This window comes from Pipistrellus hanaki (genome assembly GCF_964339955.1).
Source record: "Pipistrellus hanaki genome assembly, chromosome: 12".
NCBI classification, from domain to species: Eukaryota; Metazoa; Chordata; class Mammalia; order Chiroptera; family Vespertilionidae; genus Pipistrellus; species Pipistrellus hanaki.
This window is the reverse complement of record NC_140514.1, coordinates 50,110,112-50,134,615: the sequence shown is the minus strand read 5'-3', so window position 1 is coordinate 50,134,615 and position 24,504 is coordinate 50,110,112. Positions and strand designations below refer to the sequence as shown.

Sequence of the window (24,504 nt, the reverse complement as noted above, 5' to 3'; positions counted from 1 at the left end):
CTACACCCTCACTGATATTCAAAAAGAACAATTTGCTAAATTAAATACTAGTATAGGGAGTACAGTTACCAGTTAAATTGTAGGGTTCATAATTTGAATATAAGAGTCAAGTCACCTGTACTCTCAAGTGGAAATTTATATCAGCTTAATCCACTTCCAATAAATATAGTGAAATGATGGCTCTGAGCAGGTAACAGTCAATTGGAGTGTTGTCCCATACACCAAAAGATTGAGGGTTTGATTCCCGGTTAGGGCACATACCTAGGTTAAGGATTCAGTTTTGAGTTGGGGTGCATATAAGAGGCAACCAATTATGTTTCTCTCTCTCTCTCTATCTCTCTCTCTCTCTTTCTCTCTTTCTCTCTCTCTCTCTCTCTCTCTCTCTCTCTCTCTCTCTCTCTCTCTCTCTCTCTCGCTTCCTCTGTCTCCCTTCCTCTGTCTCCCTTCCTCTGTCTCTCTCTCAAATCAATAAAAATTTCCTAGAGTGGGGATTAAAAAATAATTAAATGATGTAAAAGATTTGAAATTAAATTAAAAAAATAAGAAAACACTACATAAAGTAAGTTACTAAAATATTGATGAAGGAATGGGAATAGCTGAGGTATGCATTTTCTTTCCAAAGAAGTGGATGGTGTTGGTGTGATTAGACTATTCCAGGCAATATTGCAAACACTTGACATGGGTAGTCAGTTTGAATCCTGCCAACAATCAGACAAGCAAACTCAGGGAGTGTGAGAGTATTGCCTCTCCCTCCCCCCAACTCATTCCCTCTCCCTAGAAAAATCCTGGAAAAAAAATGAGCACAAGAATCAGATCCTGGTCTCTTTCAAAGCTTGTGCTCATTCCACCGGAAGTTACACTGTAGATACTGGCTGGCACCTGCCCCTAATGTCTAAGGAGCTAAGTGGCCCATGGTCAGTAGATGGGCATACTTTGGGCTGGACTTCAGTTCACAGCGAGTCCAGTGAGACCCTGGACTGATCTTATGTCCCCATTCACATTAGGCATCCTTCACTGACACAATTTCCACATTTCTTCGTTGACTCAAATAAGGGCTTTTGTGAAGGGACAGACCAAGTGGAATCTCCTAAAACTGCTACCTTCCCCCTCACTACTGAGATACTAAACCAAAAAGTGACTCCCTCCCCGGGGGAGATCCCACCAATGGGATCCCTTCCAGGGATCCTTGTGTCTTCTTAAGCCTGGGCACATGGCCAGACCTGCCAGGAGCCCCGGAAGGTGCTTTTTTCTGGGCCTACCAGAGACTGCTGACCTGCTCCACACTCAGCTCGTCTGGACGGGGCTGCTCGTGGTCTCTGCACAGCGCCAGGTGGCTGGGCTGGCGGGTCTAGGCTGCCATATGGGCTCTGTTCTACCGGATCCCTCGCCCTCCACCAAACCAGCCGCTGCCACAGGACAGTGGTGCAAGGCGAGATGGAGAAGGCAAATCCTACCACATCTTCATTTAACGCATGTTTGGCTTGAACAAAATCTGGATGGTAGCTTCTCATCAAAGCAATTGGTGGTGATACCAGTGCTCAGTGGGCACAGGTCCAAGCAGAAGAGTGTCCACAGAATAGGCCACATCTGAGATGGACACCACAGTGTGGGATGGCATCCTTCCTGCATGGGTATAGAATGGCCCTCTCCTCACTGAGGCTGCTCTGGCTGTGACACGCGATGACCACCCATTAGCCCATACAGAGCTACGGAACTTCCGGGAAGTGTGCTTAGTTTGGCCATGATGACACATCGCAGAGACATCCCAGTGACCAAGCTGCCCCGCTAAGGAAGAGGATGAGGAGGAGGAGGAGGAAGAGGAGGAGGAGGAGGAAGAGAAGGATGAGGAGGAGGAGGAAAAGATGGAGGGGAGAGAGGTGGAGACTGAAGTCTTCGTGAGCTGACTTTTGTGTCCCAGGGAACATCTGACAATGTCTGGAGACATGTTTGAATATCAGGAGTGTGGGTTGGGGTACTACTGGCATCAGTGGTGGATGCCAGGCATACGGCTAAACATGGCATACTGCCAAGACAGCCACCCCAACCACAGGAATTATCCAGCCAAAAGTGTCAGTAGTCAGCAGGCTGAGGAAGCCAATGTGCTTACTGGCCCTCATGGCAGTTGAGTATTAGGGCTGGAAGGCTACTTGTCATTCTAGCCCACATTTGTATTTGTTTTAAATGCTCCCTAGTGAAAAATGTAATGAAATGCAGAGGCCCAAGGAATCAGAATTCCAGGCAACCTCGGTTCTTATTAAGACCTTCCAGGGATCCTCGTGTCTTCTTAAGCCTGGGCACATGGCCAGACCTGCCAGGAGCCCCGGAAGGTGCTTTTTTCTGGGCCTACCAGAGACTGCTGACCTGCTCCACACTCAGCTCGTCTGGACGGGGCTGCTCGTGGTCTCTGCACAGCGCCAGGTGGCTGGGCTGGCGGGTCTAGGCTGCCATATGGGCTCTGCTCTACCGGATCCCTCGCCCTCCACCAAACCAGCCGCTGCCACAGGACAGTGGTGCAGGGCGAGATGGAGCAGAAGGCACCAGATCTCTTGAGGCACTGTCCTGGCACGGCCTGGGAGTTAGATTCATTCAGGTTCGGTGAAGCCAACAGGTCAGGAGACGCAGTTTGTGCCCTAGCTGGTTTGTCTCGGTGATAAAGCATCGACCTGCTGACTGAAGGGTCCCTAGTTCAATTCCGGTCAAGGGCACATGCATGGTTGCAGGCTCCATCCCCAGTAGGGGGCCTGCAGGAGGCAGCCGATCAATGATTCTCATCATTGATGTTTTAATCTCTCTCCCTCTACTTTTTTCTCTGAAAATCAATAAAAATATTTTTTTTAAAAAGAAAAGGCAGTTTGTTACTCACAGTTCCTAGGAGGAGGGGGCACGCCAGGCTGCAGGGGGACCATAAGCAGAGAGGGGGAGGGAAACTTCAGGGAAGGTTTGATGGAAGGAGTGGGTGAGACAGGGTAATGGGGGTAAGGAAGTGATAATTGGCTAGCTGGAGTGATTTTAGCAGGTCACAGTGTGGCGTGCCCCAGCTGTCTGTGCCTGACCCAGGCAGCTGGGGCAGATGGACTGGGTGGGTGGATGCGGGGTGCTGGTGTTTCAGGAGTGTAAGAGTAGAAAAGGCAGGGGGGTGGGCTGGTTTGTAAAAGGTGTGCTGGGGGCAGGGAGGGTGTTCCCTGTCCCAGAGCTCCAGCCATCAGCTGGCCTGAGTCCACAGGCTCCAGAAGCCACGACATCAGACACAGAAACCAGACAATGTGGTAACACAGACTCAGTCCTGGGACGGGGACTTTGCGTCCCCTGCATCCTGTTGGCCAGAGCAGGTCACAAGGCCAGCCCAGATGGATAGTGGGGAGAACAGATTTTCCTCTCTGTGGGAAAAGCGGCTGTGTCGTTGCAGACGTGGGCAGTCTGTGGGGGTGGCAGGAGGCCTGTAGCGATTGGTGCAAACCTTCCGTCACAGGACCCAGAGATGCACCCCCAAGGCCCCCGTGCGTGGACGGAAGGGAGCAGGCAGGGCGAGGAGGCAAAGGGAGGCCTTGCTGGCGGCTGGCTTTCCCCACGCCTCCCCCTCCCGCACCTTTAGGAAAGGGCTCGAGCCCTGTCGGGGCTCCCTGACTGCAGGGAAGAGCGGAGGCCTCTCTACCCCAGGGCAGCGCCTGGCCCCAGGGCCTCGGGCAGTGGGTGTGGGGAGTGTGGACCGAAAGCAGCAGTAGCGGTTTCCTGATCCACCAGGGGTCTCTGAGTCAGGATCCAGTGCGCTCCCAGCCCCACTCACCCTGGAGGATCCTGTGGACACCAGACTGGTGTCCGTGGTGCGGATGTACAGTTTGGTGGGAACACTGAAAGCAGGTCAGCTCTGAAGGGGTTGGTGGGTTTTGCTTTACTTGCCTTGAGTAAACTTCTAACTGGGCACGAGAAAGTGCCATCCTTTCATCTGAACTGGAAGTAAAAGAATAAACTTGTTACAGGCACCCTCCCTCACTTCCACTCTGCATGATACCAGCCACTGCCATGCATGAGCCAGCAGGTGTCGCCAGTGGCCAAGAAAAGATGAATTCCCTCTTTCCCTTGGATCTGATTTGACACTTTTCACTACCCCTCTCCTGTTCTCTTACATGAGAACATAAAGCAAAGATTGGAATTTTATCCTGAATAACAAGTTATTTTACATAAAAATAACAGAATTTATGAAACTAATTCACATCACCTTTCCAACCTGAGAAGTTATAGAACAAACACTTTTGCTATTGACTTGAGTGCTTCTTTATTAAACCTAAGCCTTGTCCGAAATAAAAAGCATTTTTGTAAAACTGATTAACAAGACACTGCTCACTTCTAATGCTGGCTGAGTAAGCTCCTTTTGGAACAACTGTAAATTCTGGGCGATGTACAAAAAGCAACTGTCTGAAGGAACTGAAAAGCATTGGAAAGCAGGCAGATACTAGAGAGGAGTCTGAAGTTGTTAGTCTGTTGGGGGGTTTTCTCTTTATTCCTCTCTTTTTTTCTCTTCTGTTTCTTTCTCCGGCCTTGGTGTGTTACTGGAACATACTCTCGCAGACCCTCTGAATCATCTGCAGTGCTGTGGATCTGTGTCCAGCGTTTTACTGGTTGCTTAGGGTGTTCCCTGTACACACATAACTCACCACAAAGTTTTAAATTTCAAATAATTGGTTCAGATGAGTCCAGTCCATCTGCTTTCTGTTTCCCTAAAGAGACCTTTACTAAGATGCAAGGGTATAAATCATTTACAGGTGAATGGAGCTGAAACTTCCCCCCAGTTTTATTTTTATTTTTTAAAATTTCTTTATTGATTAAGGTATCACATATTTGTCCTCAACCCCTCATTCCAATCCCACACCACTCCCCTCTCATGCCCACACCCTCCTATTGTCCTTGACCACTGGTTAGGCTCATATGCATGCACATAAGTCCTTTGGTTGATCTCTCTCTTTTATCCCCACCCTTTGAGGTCCAACAGTCTCACCCATGGCTCCTTATCTCTGGGTCTGTTCTTGTTCATCAGTCTATGTTGTTCACCATTTTTCCCTAGATGAGTGAGATCATATCCTACTGGAAACATATTTATAAGAATAAAAAAATGAGCCGAAACCGGTTTGGCTCAGTGGTAGAGCATAGGTCTGCGGAATGAAAGGTCCCAGGTTCGATTCTGGTCAAGGGCATGTACCTGGGTTGCGGGCATATCCCCGGTAGGGGGTGTGCAAGAGGCAGCTGGTTGAAGTTTCTCTCTCATCAACATTTCTAGCTCTCTATCCCTCTCTCTTCCTCTCTGTAAAAAATCAATAAAATATATTTTAAAAAAAAGAATAAAAAAACGAGACAAGCAATAATCATTATGCTGAAAGGCATATGAATCAGTTTGTAGTGAGTTTCTTTCTGGACCAACAGCTCTTTTGAATCCCAATTTCAATGTCAAACAGTTCCTTATGTGTACATGTCAGCAATGATATTTCAGTTCTGGATGGTGGACAAATAAATGGTGGCAATGCAGGTCCAACCCTCCCTAGTTTGGTCCTGGGCAACCTGCAGTGACACATAGCTGCTGACTGCTATTATGGTAAGGAGTCGTCAGAGTCTTCCATCTCTGGACTGCTTCTCTTCTGTCTTCACGGTTGGAGTAGTCCTGTCACTTCCCCTCTGTTATCAGAATCCACATGGTCTCAGAGTTGTTTTCTGAAAATATACAAACATATTCTCGGCCAAAAGTTATAAAGGAATATTTTCTATAAAATTGACTTGGGATCCTTTTTCATTTTTGCCCAAATGATTTTCCTCTGGCTTGTTTTGACACCATATGCATTTTTCATGGGGTACAGTTTTAGTTTTTATTGGTGACTTTAGTTTTCTTAATATTTCAGGTTATTGGCTTTATCAGGTCCAATTCTTTGTCTCCAGATCTTGGAATATTATTTGAGATTGAAACATCTTTTATTCACAAAGTATGTCAGTTAAAGATAAAGCTTTCTCAATTAAAAAATGGGCAGAAGACCTGAACAGACACTTCTCCAAAGAGGACATAACCTCAGAGAGCATAGGATGTTTCTTATTGCTGAGTCTCCAATGGGGAAACATAAATACCAATGCTCTCAAACTTTGCACCACTGAGGTACACATATTAACACCACACAAGTTCTATGGAGCAGGCATCTGGACATGGTTTGGTTGGGTACATCTGCCTCAAGGTATCTGTGAAGCAGGAATGTGTTTCAAATGAGTCTTGATTGGGGACAAATTTCCTTAAAGATCACTCATATGGTTTTTGTCAGGATGCAGTGTGGATTGAGAACCCCAGTTCTTGTATAATGAAATGGTACTCCCTCAGTATTCTCCTTTAGGGCCTCTAAATAAGGCAGCTCAAGACATGGTGCTTGCCATCTTCATTCCACATATATGACAGACAGAAAAGACACACGTACAAAGAGAAAGTGAGAGAGAGGCTGAGAGGAAGGAAAGGACCTCAAGTAAGAGAGAGAGTATGAGAGAAGTGTCAGGATCTGACATACCATCCCCTGGGATCGACGCTATGTTGTTCAGAAGCCAGTTACTATGCTCTTGGCGGACACACAAGGATGTCCCCACCAGGAGGCTGGACTCAATGAAAGGCACTGTGAAGGCCCCTAACTCCTGGGCCCACATAAGACACTGGCTCTGATGCTAAGTGTAAAAAGACACCACTGCAAGGTTTTAGGAAACGAGTGACAAGCTCTGAATTTCCTGTCATTTCAAACCTTAAAGGTACAGACGTGAAAATGAGACCCACATGAGCAGTGACTTCCCTGAGATCTCAGGCTGCACCTCAGGCCTGTTTTGTCCAGTGTCCCATGCTGAGTGCTACTCATTCTTGTCACACTCACACCTCTACGTTTGTTCATTAGATTTTGGCGACGCCAGCCCACAGGTGTCAGGGGCCTTGTCTCATCTACACCTGATGACTTCCTATGGAAATGGTGTCTAGCATCATCCTCATTGGGCAGCTCTGCAGACTGGGGGATGCCCTGAGAGGCACAGAGGCTTCCTCAGGGCACAGAACAAGTAAGGAAAAGGAGGTGTGAACACAGCTTTCTCTGCCAAGCCGGGGTCCCTCACACATTCCCAGAGAGCTGGGGAGAGGGCTGTGTTGGATAGTGGGTACTGATTAGTTTCCAGGTATGGAGATAACATGGGCCCGGAGGGTGAGGGGTCAAGAGCCCATGGGGCCATTGGGTGGCTCTGATTGGAGGAAGGGGCACAGGTCGTGGAACCTTGATGGGTGACCTCACTTCCTTGCTGAGAGAAACTGGAACCATGGTAACCAGGTACCCACATTCTGGAGGCAACTGCCTTTGCAGCTCACTTGAGTGGAGAGGGTCAGAGGACAAGATGTCTCTGTGTTGCTTCCCATTCTCCCGAGGCTCAGGGCAGAAGAAAGCCCAGGCTGAGAGATGTTTCTCTTGGTGTAGAAACAGGCGCAAGCGCCACCACAGATACCCCTCGCCCTCTGGCAGGAGGCACCCACAGGTAACTGAGGGCAGCCGGGGCCAGGTCCATCCAGGCCAGGCACCAGCTGGAGTCACACTTAGGGAGCCCCATACCTCTTACCCCTCATCCCTGGGGTGTGTGTGTGTGTCTGTGTGTGTGTGTGTGTGTGTGTGTGTGTGTGTGTGTGTCGGGGATGGTGAGGGACAGCGTGCATGAGGGACTCACATCCTGTGCAGGATCAGGTGGGTTGGTGTCAGAAGCCTGGAGGGTGTGTCATGTGAGTGCTGTGTTTGGAGACCTGCTACCTGCTTGTTAAGATGGTGTATGTGGTTGGTGGAGGGGAGGTGTGTATATTCAAGGGGTCTTCAACTTCACTCCCTGCCTGGAGAACTCTGCAGATGCCCCTCTCTGCCTGATCTGGGGAGCAGAGCGGGTGGCGGGCTTCTGTCCCACTGGCACTGGTCCGGTGCCTCCTGTTCTGGTAGCGGGCTCTGTCTTTGCAGAGCTCCAATGAGGACGGCATAGAGGAGCTGGCAGACGGGTTCACTTATGCCATCAACGGGTACAAAGGACAAGTGCGCCAGGCCAGGACAACCGTCCAGGGCCAAACGGAGGTGAGGGCTGGCCCACACCGAGGATCCTGAGGCAGCTGGGGTGGTACCAGAAGTCTGACTCAAACCAGGGGCCTCCAAGATCTCACAGACCCACTCCCAAAGAAACCTGTACCTTCAATCCCCCCGACCCGGTCCCTGGGAGGGTAGAAAAGCAATCTTTCTTCATGTTTTGCTGGGATCATAGAGGAGGCATTTGTTGCTGTCTTTTCCTTATGCTCCTTTCAGTTGATTATCAACTCCCTTCCCCCAAGTAACCTGTGGCCTGGTCCCGGCTCCACTGTCCTTGTCGCCCTTTCCCAGGCCTTAAACATCATCCCACTTGAGAGTGCTGTGTACTTTAAAAATAGAGGGTTGTGGGTAAGGGAGGGATTGAGGTCTTGAATACTTTTCTCCGCAACCATTCACCTCACAGAGGACGACAAACCATTGCGGTGAGGCCAGGTCAGGAGCTGTGGCCTAACCCAACTCCATATCATCCCAACAGGGGCACAGTTGTCATCAGTGATTCGGGCTTTCCCCGTTGCTAGACCTTGACACAAACCAATGGCTGCTAGCTCAGAGGGCTGCCAGGAACATCCTCCCTGGGTCCTGATGGACGAGGTCTGCCATGACACAGGACCGCAGACTGGGTGGGAGGTTCCTGAGGCCTCCTGGCTCAGTGCCCACTCTGTCTTTGCAGAGCTCCCAGGAGGACATCACTGAGGTGCTGGCCCAAGGACCCGACTACACCACCTACGCGGTCAGGGTGCAGGTGCACCAGGCTGACGACACAGTCCAGTGCCTGTCAGAGGTGAGAGCCGGCCTCGAGGGTCTCCACACCCACAACCCCAAGAGGACCTGGCAGTGCCCAGACACACACTCAAATCTGCGGACTCCCCCTCAGGGACCGTCCTAGGACTCTCCCTAGACTCTCCCACAGCCCCATGACAAAGAAATCCGCACCCCCACTCCTCCCACCAGCTACATGGGAGGGTAGAAAGACACTCCTCACATATTTGTAGAAATATGAGAGAGAAAGAGAGATGTGGTTTGCCTTCACAGTAGACTCCATCAACTCGTGGGCATTTCGCTGATGTTGTTGTTTAAACTACCCCTGCCACTAAGTCCACGGTCCTTGCAGAACTTGGCCAATAGCAGATGTCCTTCCCACAGAAGATGCAGCCCTTCGGTGCTGTTGGACATGGGCCTGCTTCAGTTTGGCTGCCATATCAGCACTGCTGCCCAGAGCACTGAAGTGTGTTGGAATGGGCTGTGTTAGGCTGATCGGGCTGCCTTCACATAGGACCACTCTGGGTGGTGTCAGAAGCAGACATTCATTTTCTCACTATTCCGGAGGCTAGGAGTGAGACAGGAGGCTGTCAGCAGGGCTGGTTTCTCCTGAGGGGGTCTCGCCTCAGCTTGCAGATGGCCATCTTCTCCCTGTGTGTCACATGGACCCCCCTCTGCACTGCCATGTGTCCTCCCCTCCTCTTCCTCGGACACTGGTCACACTAGATTAAGACCCACAGCACTGAGTTCACTTCACCTTAATTGCATGCTTGAAGACAAACACTCAAATGCGGCCACATAGTGAAGTTCTAGGGGCTGCAAATTCATGGGATTAGGGGACCCAGTTCAGACCACAGTACATGTAGTATCCACAGCTGGAGATGGACACCCACTGCTGGAAGAAGGACGTGCACATGGAAACTTTTCATGGCTGCAGGTGGATTCCAAATCCAAAGGGCTGAAGCAGGGACATAGCCAAAAGCAGTTTCTGATGATTGCCCCTGCCTTGCTCCCAGCCTGGCCCGGGGATTTCTCACTCATTGAAATTTTCACCTGTCCTGTCCGATGCCAGGTTGTCCAACTCTATCACAGTGTTCCTTCATTGGCAATTGCCTCATGGGTACTTTGAGTCACCTGTTCCCCTGTCAGCCACCACATAGATTTTCTCCTTCCCGAGTCCTCTGCTCAGATTACTGCCTGGTGATCACCTTTCTCCAGTCTGCAGTCTTCAAGCATTTGCCACCTTGCAGAATCTGGGATCTCCACAATGAGGTTCTCAAGAATGCCCTTTAGTGTAAAAGGATGAAACGTAACTTTCTCCTTTGAAGTCAATGGTTTCCATAGGCCATGTCTAGCGTGTACACGGTTCCCACGCTGGGGAGCGACAAGGCTCCCACACCCTTTCCACCCAAGTCAGGAACAGATAATCGTCCATTACCTGACAGGGAATGATGTCATGTAGGACAGGTCCCAGTTCTGATCTGCATGCCCTTCACCAGACTTTTGATATCCTTAAGCCTCTGTGTTCTCAGCTCTATAAGGGGAGGTTTCTAGAGGACTCGCAGGGCCCATGCTCTTCATATAGACTAGACCTACAGGAAGGTTTGCTGTTCTTTTTTTTCCTAAGAAAGAAAATGTGGGTGGAGGAGGGGGAAGCTGCCTAGAAGGTGACATTTGTATGAACATGCACAGAACTTAAGTGGCACTTTGAAGACCTAGAACGTCCTTCAGCCTGGGCGCTCCTGTCCCTCCTCTTGCACACGTCCCTGTGTGGCTGGGACCTCCCGAATGAGTTCCAGACCTCAATCCTTGTGGGATTCTGGGCCATGTCGCTGACTCGATGTCCTCACTTGTCCCTCCCAGGGCGCAGCTGAGGTAACTGGTAACCTACCTGAGTCCTGCTGGATGCAGGACCTCCGTGAAGGCACCTTAGAGCAAGTGGCCACATCCATGGTACCAGCTCTCCTGGGGGGAAACGTCCCCCGGGTCTCCACTCTGGCCTTCTGCAGAGCCCAACAGTTCCTGGAGGAGCTGTTAGCTAGGTGAGCTCACACTCGTCACTCTGCCCTCTGCAAGCTGTGCGTCTTGAAAATGTCACCACATCTTTCTCAGTCTAAGTATGCTCCTCTGAAAGGTGGGGTGGTGAGGGATAAGCCTCATAGCACTGCTGTGGAGAAAAGCCATGGCAGGTCCTACCTGCTCCCTGGCTCTTCAGACAGGGTTGCCGGATGTGTGCCGGTGGTTTGTGGCAATGATTTCACTCTGTCCCTTGGAAAGAACTCTGACTCACCCAGCGGTGGCCTGTGGCATCACAGTTGGGAAAAACATGGAAAGCAGCCTGTCAGTCAGTAGGAGATTTCACCTAGCTGGTCCTCAGCCTTGGTGTAGCCACATGGGGGATCTCGGGCCGGTAGCAGGGGCCCCAAGCCCACTCAGGTGGATGGGATGGTGCTGGTTGGAGTTTATTTCCTCAACAATGTGTATGAAGCTCCTACTGCAGGCAAGCAGGTTTGGAGACGCTTAGCCCGACTCAAGGAATGAAGCAGACACAACCCCTGGGCCTCAGTTCTAGGCAGTGGGTCCCGCAGTCACGCTGTCCATCATTCACAGGTCCTGTCCACCGTCCATCAGAGCTGATGCCGTCAAGGTGCTTTCGACATCTGCAGGCACACCTCCTCATAAGGACCAGGGTGACACACCGCAGGACCAAGTCATAAAGTGAGTGGTCTCTGGGTCCAGAAAGAGGCCCCCCCTGTGTCAGCAGAGTGGGGACTGTGAGTTGGGGGAATTGCCTGGCAGAACCCTGATCTTATACACCTTCTGATTCCCATGAAAGGCCTGAACTCTGCTGGCTTCTATTGCAGAAGGACAGGAGTCAAAGAGGACAGAGGATGGGGTCCCTGGTCTTGTAGACACAGAGAGGACGCTGGGCTGAGTTGTGCCTCAGAGTCTCCTTCCCTCCAAGAACCATAGTCCTCTGCCTGCCCCTCTCTCCATCCACCTCCACTGACCACCGTGGACGGCTCAGAACAGGATGGTGGTGAGCAGGCAGCTCAGGAGTCTGTCTCAGTCCTCAGCCCAGATGCCCATGGGCATGGAGGGCTGGGGTGGGCAGTGTACAGGACATTCAGGAGAGCTGCCAGTGGGAAGAAGAGTCTCACACAGACTCCACGTTAAACCTGCTGGATCCCACAACTGCTACAAACAGAACAGCCACATAGGAGCTGGGTTTGGCGTGGGGCTGTGCCCTGGATATGAGGGGGACTGAACAGAAGCTCTGTCCCAAACAAGAGTGCCATGGGAGGGTAGAGTAGAAGGAAAGACCAGAACTCTGACTTGACTGCCCACCTGCCTCTCCCCAGGGTCATTGCTTCGATGGTCGGGACCTGGCTGGACCAGGTCCAGGGTTTTGGGCAGCACCTTCCTTCTGCCTTGTTGGAGGTAGAGCAGGCCTTGGTGCCCATCAAGTCCCCTGCATCACACCTGTTGGGCCAAACCCAAAATCTAGAGCTGGAGCATCTTGAGCCCACCGAGGCAACTCAGGAAGGTGAGGGGGACTGATAACCTGGGCACATAACCTGGGGAGGACAGGCGTATGGGCTGGAGTTCCCTTAAAGGCGCTGGCATCTTTCAGTGGAAAGTAACGGGAAAGCCAGGTGTGTGAGAAAATATCTCTCTCTCTCTGTCTCTCTCTCTCTCTCTCTCTCTCTCTCTCCCTATCTCTCCCTATCTCTCTCTCCCTCTCTATCTCTTGCTCCAGGTCTAAACGAAGAGCTCCAGAGCTCTCCAGAGCCAGAGGAAGGGGCTGCTCAGGGGCCAGAGTCTGGTCCAGCCATTCGCACTACCATGGCGTGGCCTGGCCTGAGGCAGTACATCAGGCCATTAAGGAGACAGGTGCTGACTGTGCTGGAAGCCTTCTCTGCTGCTGTCATGACAGTTCTAGGCGATTATCTTTAATAACTAAGAGGAATAAACCCCAACTGTATATTTATAATAGTAAATAATGATAATGTCCAATAGTACCTCGCTATTTATGTAGACTTTAATCCATTATATTAAGTCCTTTCTTGAATAAATAGAAATAAAGTTGTGGATTGAAAACATGTGTTGACCTGATATATTCATGTACACATACATTACATATATATATATATATATATATATATATATATATATATATATATATATGTATATATTAACACACACACACCCCACAAACACACAAATGTACACACACACACGTACACATATATGTTGAAAAGGAAGGATGCTCCCTGCATATTACAGTTTTAAAATAATGTTTGAAACATTTCATTTTTTCTGGTAAGTATAAATTGATGAAATGGAGAAATGAAATCTGGAAATGCATGCATCAAAATGTGAACACTAGTGAACTGGAGGAATTGAAACTACTAGAAGTGACAGTATCTTCTCCTTTTCTTATGTATATAGTTTCTGGTTTTACACTAGGATCATATATCCAATATATAAATATAGAGTAGAGAGAGGAAAGGAGAGGCAGAGAAACATCGATGAAAGCTGGGTCAGCTGCGTCCTGCCCACCCCTGAAAGGAACTGACCGCAAAACCTTGCCAAGTGCCCCCCTTCTGGGAACTGATCCGGAAACCTTTCAGTACAAGGGGAGATGCCCACCCAAATGGGCCCCATCAGTCGGGGCTACGCTAAATAGATATTTTAAAACTATACTTAGATTGATTTCAGGGAGAGCGAAGGTGAGATCAAAAAAATGCTGAGAATCTATAAGTTCAATGCACTCCCCATTAAAATACCAACGGCATATTTCACTGACCTAGAAAGAACTCTCCAAAAGTTCATTTGGAACAATAAAAGACCCCGAATAGCCACAGCAATCCTGAGAAAGAAGAGTAAAGTAGGAGGTATCTCAATACCAGACTTCAAACTGTATTACAAAGCCACTGTTCTCAAAACAGCCTGGTACTGGCACAAAAACAGACATATAGATCAATGGAATCAAATCGAGAACCCAGATATCAACCCAAATCACTATGCTCAATTAATATTTGACAAAGGAGGCACTAATATACAATGGAGTCAAGACAGTCTCTTCAATAAATGGTGTTGGGAAAATTGGACAGATACATGCAAAAGAATGAAACTAGATCACCAACTTACACCATACACAAAAATAAACTCAAAATGGATACAGGACTTAAACATCAGACGGGAAACCATAAAAATACTTGAAGCATCCACAGGCAACAAAATCTCAGACGTATGCCAAAAAAACTTCTTCACTGATACTACCCCTAGTGCAATGGAAGCTAAAGAGAAAATAAACAAATGGGACTACATCAAAATAAAAAGCTTTTTTACAGCAAAAGAAACCATCAACAAAACAACAAGAAAGCCCACTGTGTGGGAGAACATATTTGCAAATGTTACCACTGATAAAGGTTTAATCTCCAACATCTACAAACAGCTTATACAACTAAATAAAAGGAAGATGAATGATCCAATTAAAAAATGGGCAATGGACCTAAATAGAATATTTTCAAAAGAAGACAGAAGGAAGGCCAAAAAGCACATGAAAACATGCTCAAAGTCACTAATTATCCGAGAGATGCAAATCAAAACAACAATGCGGTACCATCTCACACCTGTCAGAATGGCCAACATCAACAAATCAACAAACGACAAGTGTTGGCGAGGTTGCGGAGAAAAAGGAACCCTCGCGCACTGCTGGTGGGAATGTAGACTGGTGCAACCACTGTGGAGAACAGTGTGGAGTTTCCTCAAAAAACTGAAAATGGAACTCCCATTTGACCCAGTAATCCCACTTCTAGGAATATATCCCAAGAAACTTGAAACACCAATCAGAAAGGATATATGCACCCCTATGTTCATAGCAGCACAATCTACAATAGCCAGAATTTGGAAACAGCCTAAGTGTCCGTCAGCAGATGATTGGATCCAAAAACTATGGTACATCTACACAATGGAATACTATGCTGCCATAAAAAAGAAGGATTTCTCATCATTTGCAGCATCCTGGATGGAATTGGAGAACATCATGCTGAGTGAAATAAGCCAATCAATGAAAGAGAAACACCACATGACCTCACTCATTTGTGGATAATAAAGAACATTATAAACTGGTGAACCATAAGATAGATATAGAGACAGTATATCAACAAGTAGACTGTCAAGTTACAGTGGGGACGGGAGGAAGATCTGGGGGAGATAATAGATCAACCGAAGGACTTGTATACATGCATATAAGTGCAACCAATGGACACAAAACTCTGGGGAGGGAGGGGATGTGTGGGAGGGAGGGAGGGGGTAAAAAAAAAATCAATAAAATATATTAAAAAAAAAAAATAAGTGAAACAAAAAAAAAAAAAAAAAAAAAAATGCTGAGAGTGAATCATTCCTCGGCTGCCTCCTTCACGACACCCAATGATGATCCAGTCTGCAACCCAGGCCTGTGCCCTGACCTGGAATCAAACCAACTGTGAACGCCTGCCTGGTTCACAGGGGGACCCTCAACCACGGTGCGACACTGGCCAGACTCAATCATATCTTTCCAAACTTTCCCATGTGCCAATTTATATCTTCAAATGCTCTCATGAAGAGCAAAAATTACTTACTGGGCTGCATTCCACTTCACTCAGTGTGTAGCTTGAGTTGCCATTTGAGCAGCAACAACCACTAGGATAACTGTTAACAATATTGAAAACCACTGGGGATGGAAACAGCATTGCTTTGGTTGCAACAGGAATAATTCAAAACAACTCTCTCCACTCAACACTTTGTTAAACATTTTCCTTCCCCAATGAGCCCCGAATTTTACTCACCAGTCAAACTCGTCTTAGCAAGAGGCAATGGTTCCACCAGCTCGGGACGGTACGGAAACAGGCTACACAGCCCTGGTTCTACCAGAAGGGCCATGCTTCACTGTCACCACTGGAACAATCTATAATTAAAATTAAAACCATTATGTCAAAAACTTCTAAGCAGAAAAGGAAAAAGGAGTAGTAGGTGAGTATTTCCAAAGGAGGCATGCTGTGCAAGAGGGATCCACACAGTGCCATTGCCCAATCATCCAAAGCTCATCGTTCTCACGTGAACACTCTTGCTCTGACGGTAGACACATTTCCTTTCTTTCAGTTCCTACTTGCTTTCCACGGAAACCGGCTGGTCTCCACACAAAGCTAACACTGCTCAAGAGAAACCTAAATGTCTAAGTGAATTTTACCCTTTACTTAATTTGAATTAATGAAAGTATAAACTTGGAAAGTTATATGGGTGGCCATGCTGCTGTGGCTCACTGCTTGAGCTTCAAACCCTGAACCAGGAAGTCCCAGTTTCATTCCCAGTCAGGGCACATACCTGGGTTGCTGTCTAGGGGCTATGTGATCAATGAGGCTCTCTCATCATTGGTGTTACTCTCTCCCCCCACACTCCTTTCTCTGCCTTCTGTTTCCCTTCCTCCCTCTGACATCAATAAACACGTAGATTTTCTTTCTTTTTTTTTAAGGTACATGTGTATAATATGGGCCCCATTAGATAGATTACTTCAAGATAACGAAACAGCCGGGACCGGTTTGGCTCAATGGATAGAGCGTAGGCTTGGGGACTGAAGGCACCCGGGTTCGATTCCGGTCAAGGGCATGTACCTTGGTTGCGGGCGCATCCCCCGTAGAGGGTGTGCAAGAGGCAGCTGATCGATGACTCTCACTCATCGATGTTTCTAACTCTCTATCTCACTCCCTTCCTCTCTGTACAAAATCAATAAAATATATTAAAAAAAAAAAAAGATAAGGAAACAGATTTGAAAACAGTCATCCCTGAATCTCGGGACACCTTTCCTCCACATGTCCACAAAGAAGAAATGTATGGGACCATTAGTGTTCACAGCAGAAACAGGAAGCTCACTATCAGAAACTTCCCAACTGCCCTGTCCCTCTCCTCTTCCTGCTCCTCCTCTTCCTCCTTGTCCTGCTAATCCTCCTCCTCCTCCTGGGCTGAGGCACCTCGTTCAGGAGCACTTTCCTCCTAAAGGAACCCATGTCCCTTGCAATCTGGCCTGTTCTGGCCAAGGGTTCACGCAAGGGTCTCATAATTGATTTCAGAGACACTATTTTCCTCCCTGATAAAAAGCACAACAGCGAAGACAGAACTTTTTTTCTCCCTTGGATCCTGGGAGCTGTTGCTGCAGCCACTTTGTTGCCGGCAGCTTACCCTGCTATCACTGAGCAGCTGCATTCAACATTGGATCCACCTACCCATGGATTGGTTATTTTGTGAGAAAAACACATCCCTACTGTTACTTTCATCTGTATTCTGCTGCTTATAATTCTCAGCTTCAACACTGAATGGAATCCTGAAAACTCCCGAGGATAGAGAAGGCTGTAGCATTTCATGGTATAGCAAATAAATAAATAAATAAATAAATAAATAAATAAATAAATATAAAAAATAAAAAACCACAAAAACAAACTAACACACACACATACACACACACACACACACAAAACAAAACAAAACAAAGGAAAAAAAGAAACAGTATGGAAGCAGAGAGGAGGACAGAGGAAAGACCACAGATGCCTGAAAGAACACCAGTCTTCCAACGACTCCAGAGGGAAACGTTGGCACATGGAGCATGACAATGACACAGCTGGGCTGGGAGAGTGTGATGCCAATGAGGATCTCAAAAGTATGACTAGAGAAAAGGGATGAGGGGGAGACAAGAGTGGAAAGAAGATAAGGTCACATCATGGAGGGCCTGGACAGACACACTAAGGATTTTGGACTTAATTCTAAAGGCCATAGGAAGCCATGGTATGTTTCCATAAGGGTTATGATCACATTTACATTTTGAAAAGATCCTTTGGGCTGCCAAAAGAGAAAGGTTAGGGACCCAGCGATACTAGAGGTTGACAAGTCAGACACCAGAGGCACTGAGGCCAATGGGGTTAGTACTCTTGGTGCTAACCTTGATGGTTTCACACTAGAATGGTTGTATCAGGAATGTCAAGGTAGAAAGCTATCATGCTCATGGGACTTGACAGGTTATGTCTAGAAGTTATAATAAAGAAGTAAAAGAAGCCATATCTCTTCTCAGACCAAGAGACTCTAAGAACAAAGGAGAGAACTTACCAAAACCAAGATTTACTATAGTGGGGGGGAAAAGTGTGTGGACTCATTGTTCCGGGGCACAGACAGACACACATACAGAGAGAAAGTGAGAGAGAGGCTGAGAGAAGGAAAGGACATCAAGAATGAGAGAGAGTATGAGAGAAGTGACAGCACCTGACATACCATCCCCTGGGATCCACGCTATGTTGTTCAGAAGCCAGTTACTGTGCTCTCGGCGGACACACGAGGATGTCCCCACCAGGACGCTGGACTCAATGAAATCCACTGTGAAGGCCCCTAACCCCTGGGCCCACATAAGACACTGGCTATGATGCTAAGTGTAAAAAGACACCACTGCGAGGTTTTAGGCCATGAGTGACAAGCTCTGAATTTCCTGTCATTTCAAACCTTAAAGGTGCAGACGTGAAAATGAGGCCCACATGAGCAGTGACTTCCCTGAGATCTCAGGCTGCACCTCAGGCCTGTTTTGTCCAGTGTCCCATGCTGTGTGCTACTCATTCTTGTCACATTTACACCTCTATGTTTGTGCATCAGATTTTGGGGACGCCAGCCCACAGCTGTTAGGGGCCTTGTCTCATCTACACCTGATGACTTCCTATGGAGATGGTGTCTAGCATCATCCTCATTGGGCAGCTCTGCAGACTGGGGGATGCCCTGAGAGGCACAGAGGCTTCCTCAGGGCACAGAACAAGTAAGGAAAAGGAGGTGTGAACACAGCTTTCTCTGCCAAGCCGGGGTCCCTCACACATTCCCAGAGAGCTGGGGAGAGGGCTGTGTTGGATAGTGGGTACTGATTAGTTTCCAGGTATGGAGATAACATGGGCCCGGAGGGTGAGGGATCAAGAGCCCATGGGGCCATTGGGTGGCTCTGATTGGAGGAAGGGGCACAGGTCGTGGAACCTTGAAGGGGTGACCTCACTTCCTTGCTGAGGGAAACTGGAACCATGGTAACCAGGTACCCACATTCTGGAGGCAACTGCCTTTGCAGCTCACTTGAGTGGAGAGGGTCAGGAGACAAGATGTCTCTGTGTTGCTTCCCATTCTCCCGAGGCTCAGGGCAGAAGAAAGCCCAGGCTGAGAGATGTTTCTCTTGGTGTAGAAACAGGCGCAAGCGCCACCACAGATACCCCTTGCCCTCTGGCAGGAGGCACCCACAGGTAACTGAGGGCAGCTGGGGCCAGGTCCATCCAGGCCAGGCACCAGCTGGAGTCACACCTAGGGAGCCCCATACCTCTTACCCCTCATCCCTGGGGTGTGTATGTGTGTGTGTGTGTGTGTGTGTGTGTGTCTGTGTGTGTGTGTGTGTGTGTGTGTGTGTGTGTGTGTGTCGGGGATGGTGAGGGACAGCGTGCATGAGGGACTCACATCCTGTGCAGGAGCAGGTGGGTTGGTGTCAGAAGCCTGGAGGGTGTGTCATGTGAGTGCTGTGTTTGGAGACCTGCTACCCGCCTGTTAAAATGGTGTATGTGGTTGGTGGAGGGGAGGTGTGTATATTCAAGGGGTCTTCAACTTCACTCCCTGCCTGGAGAACTTTGCAGATGCCCCTCTCTGCCTGATCTGGGGAGCAGAGCGGGTGGCGGGCTTCTGTCCCACTGGCACTGGTCCGGTGCCTCCTGTTCTGGTAGCGGGCTCTGTCTTTGCAGAGCTCCAATGAGGACGGCATAGAGGAGCTGGCAGACGGGTTCACTTATGCCATCAACGGGTACAAAGGACAAGTGCGTCAGGCCAGGACAACCGTCCAGGGCCAAACGGAGGTGAGGGCTGGCCCACACCGAGGATCCTGAGGCGGCTGGGGTGGTACCAGAAGTCTGACTCAAACCAGGGGCCTCCAAGATCTCACAGACCCACTCCCAAAGAAACCTGTACCTTCAATCCCGCCGACCCGGTCCCTGGGAGGGTAGAAAAGCAATCTTTCTTCATGTTTAGCTGGGATCCTAGAGGAGGCATTTGTTGCTGTCTTTTCCTTATGCTCCTTTCAGTTGATTATCAACTCCCTTCCCCCAAGTAACCTGTGGCCTGGTCCCGGCTCCACTGTCCTTGTCGCCCTTTCCCAGGCCTTAAACATCCTCTCACTTGAGAGTGCTGTGTACTTTAAAAATAGAGGGTTGTGGGTAAGGGAGGGATTGAGGTCTTGAATACTTTTCTCCGCAACCATTCACCTCACAGAGGACGACAAACCATTGCGGTGAGGCCAGGTCAGGAGCTGTGGCCTAACCCAACTCCATATCATCCCAACAGGGGCACAGTTGTCATCAGTGATTCGGGCTTTCCCCGTTGCTAGACCTTGACACAAACCAATGGCTGCCAGCTCAGAGGGCTGCCAGGAACATCCTCCCTGGGTCCTGATGGACGAGGTCTGCCATGACACAGGACCGCAGACTGGGTGGACGGTTCCTGAGGCCTCCTGGCTCAGTGCCCACTCTGTCTTTGCAGAGCTCCCAGGAGGACATCACTGAGGTGCTGGCCCAAGGACCCGCCTACACCACCTACGCGGTCAGGGTGCAGGTGCACCAGGCTGACGACACAGTCCAGTGCCTGTCAAAGGTGAGAGCCGGCCTCGAGGGTCTCCACACCCACAACCCCAAGAGGACCTGGCAGTGCCCAGACACACACTCAAATCTGCGGACTCCCCCTCAGGGACCGTCCTAGGACTCTCCCTAGACTCTCCCACAGCCCCATGACAAAGAAATCCGCACCCCCACTCCTCCCACCAGCTACATGGGAGGGTAGAAAGACACTCCTCACATATTTGTAGAAATATGAGAGAGAAAGAGAGATGTGGTTTGCCTTCACAGTAGACTCCATCAACTCGTGGGCATTTCGCTGATGTTGTTGTTTAAACTACCCCTGCCACTCAGTCCACAGTCCTTGCAGAACTTGGCCAATAGCAGATGTCCTTCCCACAGAAGATGCAGCCCTTCGGTGCTGTTGGACATGGGCCTGCTTCAGTTTGGCTGCCATATCAGCACTGCTGCCCAGAGCACTGAAGTGTGTTGGAATGGGCTGTGTTAGGCTGATCGGGCTGCCTTCACATAGGACCACTCTGGGTGGTGTCAGAAGCAGACATTCATTTTCTCACTATTCCGGAGGCTAGGAGTGAGACAGGAGGCTGTCAGCAGGGCTGGTTTCTCCTGAGGGGGTCTCGCCTCAGCTTGCAGATGGCCATCTTCTCCCTGTGTGTCACATGGACCCCCCTCTGCACTGCCATGTGTCCTCCCCTCCTCTTCCTAGGACACTGGTCACACTAGATTAAGACCCACAGCACTGAGTTCACTTCACCTTAATTGCATGCTTGAAGACGAACACTCAAATGCGGCCACATAGTGAAGTTCTAGGGGCTGCAAATTCATGGGATTAGGGGACCCAGTTCAGACCACAGTACATGTAGTATCCACAGCTGGAGATGGACACCCACTGCTGGAAGAAGGACGTGCACATGGAAACTTTTCATGGCTGCAGGTGGATTCCAAATCCAAAGGGCTGAAGCAGGGACATAGACAAAAGCAGTTTCTGATGATTGCCCCTGCCTTGCTCCCAGCCTGGCCCGGGGATTTCTCACTCATTGAAATTTTCACCTGTCCTGTCCGATGCCAGGTTGTCCAACTCTATCACAGTGTTCCTTCATTGGCAATTGCCTCATGGGTACTTTGAGTCACCTGTTCCCCTGTCAGCCACCACATAGATTTTCTCCTTCCCGAGTCCTCTGCTCAGATTACTGCCTGGTGATCACCTTTCTCCCGTCCGCAGTCTTCAAGCATTTGCCACCTTGCAGAATCTGGGATCTCCACAATGAGGTTCTCAAGAATGCCCTTTAGTGTAAAAGGATGAAACGTAACTTTCTCCTTTGAAGTCAATGGTTTCCATAGACCATGTCTAGCGTGTACACGGTTCCCACGCTGGGGAGCGACAAGGCTCCCACACCCTTTCCACCCAAGTCAGGAACAGATAATCGTCCATTACCTGAGAGGGAATGATGTCATGTAGGACAGGTCCCAGTTCTGATCTGCATGCCCTTCACCAGACTTTTGATATCCTTAAGCCTCTGTGTTCTCAGCTCTATAAGGGGAGGTTTCTAGAGGACTCGCAGGGCCCATGCTCTTCATATAGACTAGACCTACAGGAAGGTTTGCTGTTCTTTTTTTTCCTAAGAAAGAAAATGTGGGTGGAGGAGGGGGAAGCTGCCTAGAAGGTGACATTTGTATGAACATGCACAGAACTTAAGTGGCACTTTGAAGACCTAGAACGTCCTTCAGCCTGGGCGCTCCTGTCCCTCCTCTTGCACACGTCCCTGTGTGGCTGGGACCTCCCGAATGAGCTCCAGACCTCAATCCTTGTGGGATTCTGGGCCATGTCGCTGACTCGATGTCCTCACTTGTCCCTCCCAGGGCGCAGCTGAGGTAACTGGTAACCTACCTGAGTCCTGCTGGATGCAGGACCTCCGTGAAGGCACCTTAGAGCAAGTGGCCACATCCATGGTACCAGCTCTCCTGGGGGGAAACGTCCCCCGGGTCTCCACTCTGGCCTTCTTCAGAGCCCAACAGTTCCTGGAGGAGCTGTTAGCTAGGTGAGCTCACACTCGTGACTCTGCCCTCTGCAAGCTGTGCGTCTTGAAAATGTCACCACATCTTTCTCAGTCTAAGTATGCTCCTCTGAAAGGTGGGGTGGTGAGGGATAAGCCTCATAGCACTGCTGTGGAGAAAAGCCATGGCAGGTCCTACCTGCTCCCTGGCTCTTCAGACAGGGTTGCCGGATGTGTGCCGGTGGTTTGTGGCAATGATTTCACTCTGTCCCTTGGAAAGAACTCTGACTCACCCAGCGGTGGCCTGTGGCATCACAGTTGGGAAAAACATGGAAAGCAGCCTGTCAGTCAGTAGGAGATTTCACCTAGCTGGTCCTCAGCCTTGGTGTAGCCACATGGGGGATCTCGGGCCGGTAGCAGGGGCCCTAAGCCCACTCAGGTGGATGGGATGGTGCTGGTTGGAGTTTATTTCCTCAACAATGTGTATGAAGCTCCTACTGCAGGCAAGCAGGTTTGGAGACGCTTAGCCCGACTCAAGGAATGAAGCAGACACAACCCCTGGGCCTCAGTTCTAGGCAGTGGGTCCCGCAGTCACGCTGTCCATCATTCACAGGTCCTGTCCACCGTCCATCAGAGCTGATGCCGTCAAGGTGCTTTCGACATCTGCAGGCACACCTCCTCATAAGGACCAGGGTGACACACCGCAGGACCAAGTCATAAAGTGAGTGGTCTCTGCGTCCAGAAGGAGGTCCCCCTGTGTCAGCAGAGTGGGGACTGTGAGTTGGGGGAATTGCCTGGCAGAACCCTGATCTTATACACCTTCTGATTCCCATGAAAGGCCTGAACTCTGCTGGCTTCTATTCCAGAAGGACAGGAGTCAAAGAGGACAGAGGATGGGGTCCCTGGTCTTGTAGACACAGAGAGGACGCTGGGCTGAGTTGTGCCTCAGAGTCTCCTTCCCCCCAAGAACCATAGTCCTCTGCCTGCCCCTCTCTCCATCCACCTCCACTGACCACCGTGGACGGCTCAGAACAGGATGGTGGTGAGCAGGCAGCTCAGGAGTCTGTCTCAGTCCTCAGCCCAGATGCCCATGGGCATGGAGGGCTGGGGTGGGCAGTGTACAGGACATTCAGGAGAGCTGCCAGTGGGAAGAAGAGTCTCACACAGACTCCACGTTAAACCTGCTGGATCCCACAACTGCTACAAACAGAACAGCCACATAGGGGCTGGGTTTGGCGTGGGGCTGTGCCCTGGATATGAGGGGGACTGAACAGAAGCTCTGTCCCAAACAAGAGTGCCATGGGAGGGTAGAGTAGAAGGAAAGACCAGAACTCTGACTTGACTGCCCACCTGCCTCTCCCCAGGGTCATTGCTTCGATGGTCGGGACCTGGCTGGACCAGGTCCAGGGTTTTGGGCAGCACCTTCCTTCTGCCTTGTTGGAGGTAGAGCAGGCCTTGGTGCCCATCAAGTCCCCTGCATCACACCTGTTGGGCCAAACCCAAAATCTAGAGCTGGAGCATCTTGAGCCCACCGAGGCAACTCAGGAAGGTGAGGGGGACTGATAACCTGGGCACATAACCTGGGGAGGACAGGCGTATGGGCTGGAGTTCCCTTAAAGGCGCTGGCATCTTTCAGTGGAAAGTAACGGGAAAGCCAGGTGTGTGAGAAAATCTCTCTCTCTCTCTCTCTCTCTCTCTCTCTCTCTCTCTCTCTCTCTCTCCCTATCTCTCCCTATCTCTCTCTCCCTCTCTATCTCTTGCTCCAGGTCTAAACGAAGAGCTCCAGAGCTCTCCAGAGCCAGAGGAAGGGGCTGCTCAGGAGCCAGAGTCTGGTCCAGCCATTCGCACTACCATGGCGTGGCCTGGCCTGAGGCAGTACATCAGGCCATTAAGGAGACAGGTGCTGACTGTGCTGGAAGCCTTCTCTGCTGCTGTCATGACAGTTCTAGGCGATTATCTTTAATAACTAAGAGGAAT

The 24,504-nt window shown here is 49.7% G+C and overlaps 1 long non-coding RNA gene across 1 annotated transcript in view; it reads right to left on the bottom strand.

Annotated features, from left to right (window-relative positions):
• Window positions 1-15,696: 15,696 nt before the first annotated feature.
• The window catches only part of LOC311631441, a 47,239-nt gene continuing 38,431 nt past the window's right edge, over window positions 15,697-24,504 (bottom strand). Inside the window, exon 8 of the long non-coding RNA XR_014796587.1 lies at window positions 15,697-15,822. This is a non-coding gene — a long non-coding RNA (uncharacterized lncRNA). The remainder of the gene's footprint in view (window positions 15,823-24,504) is intronic.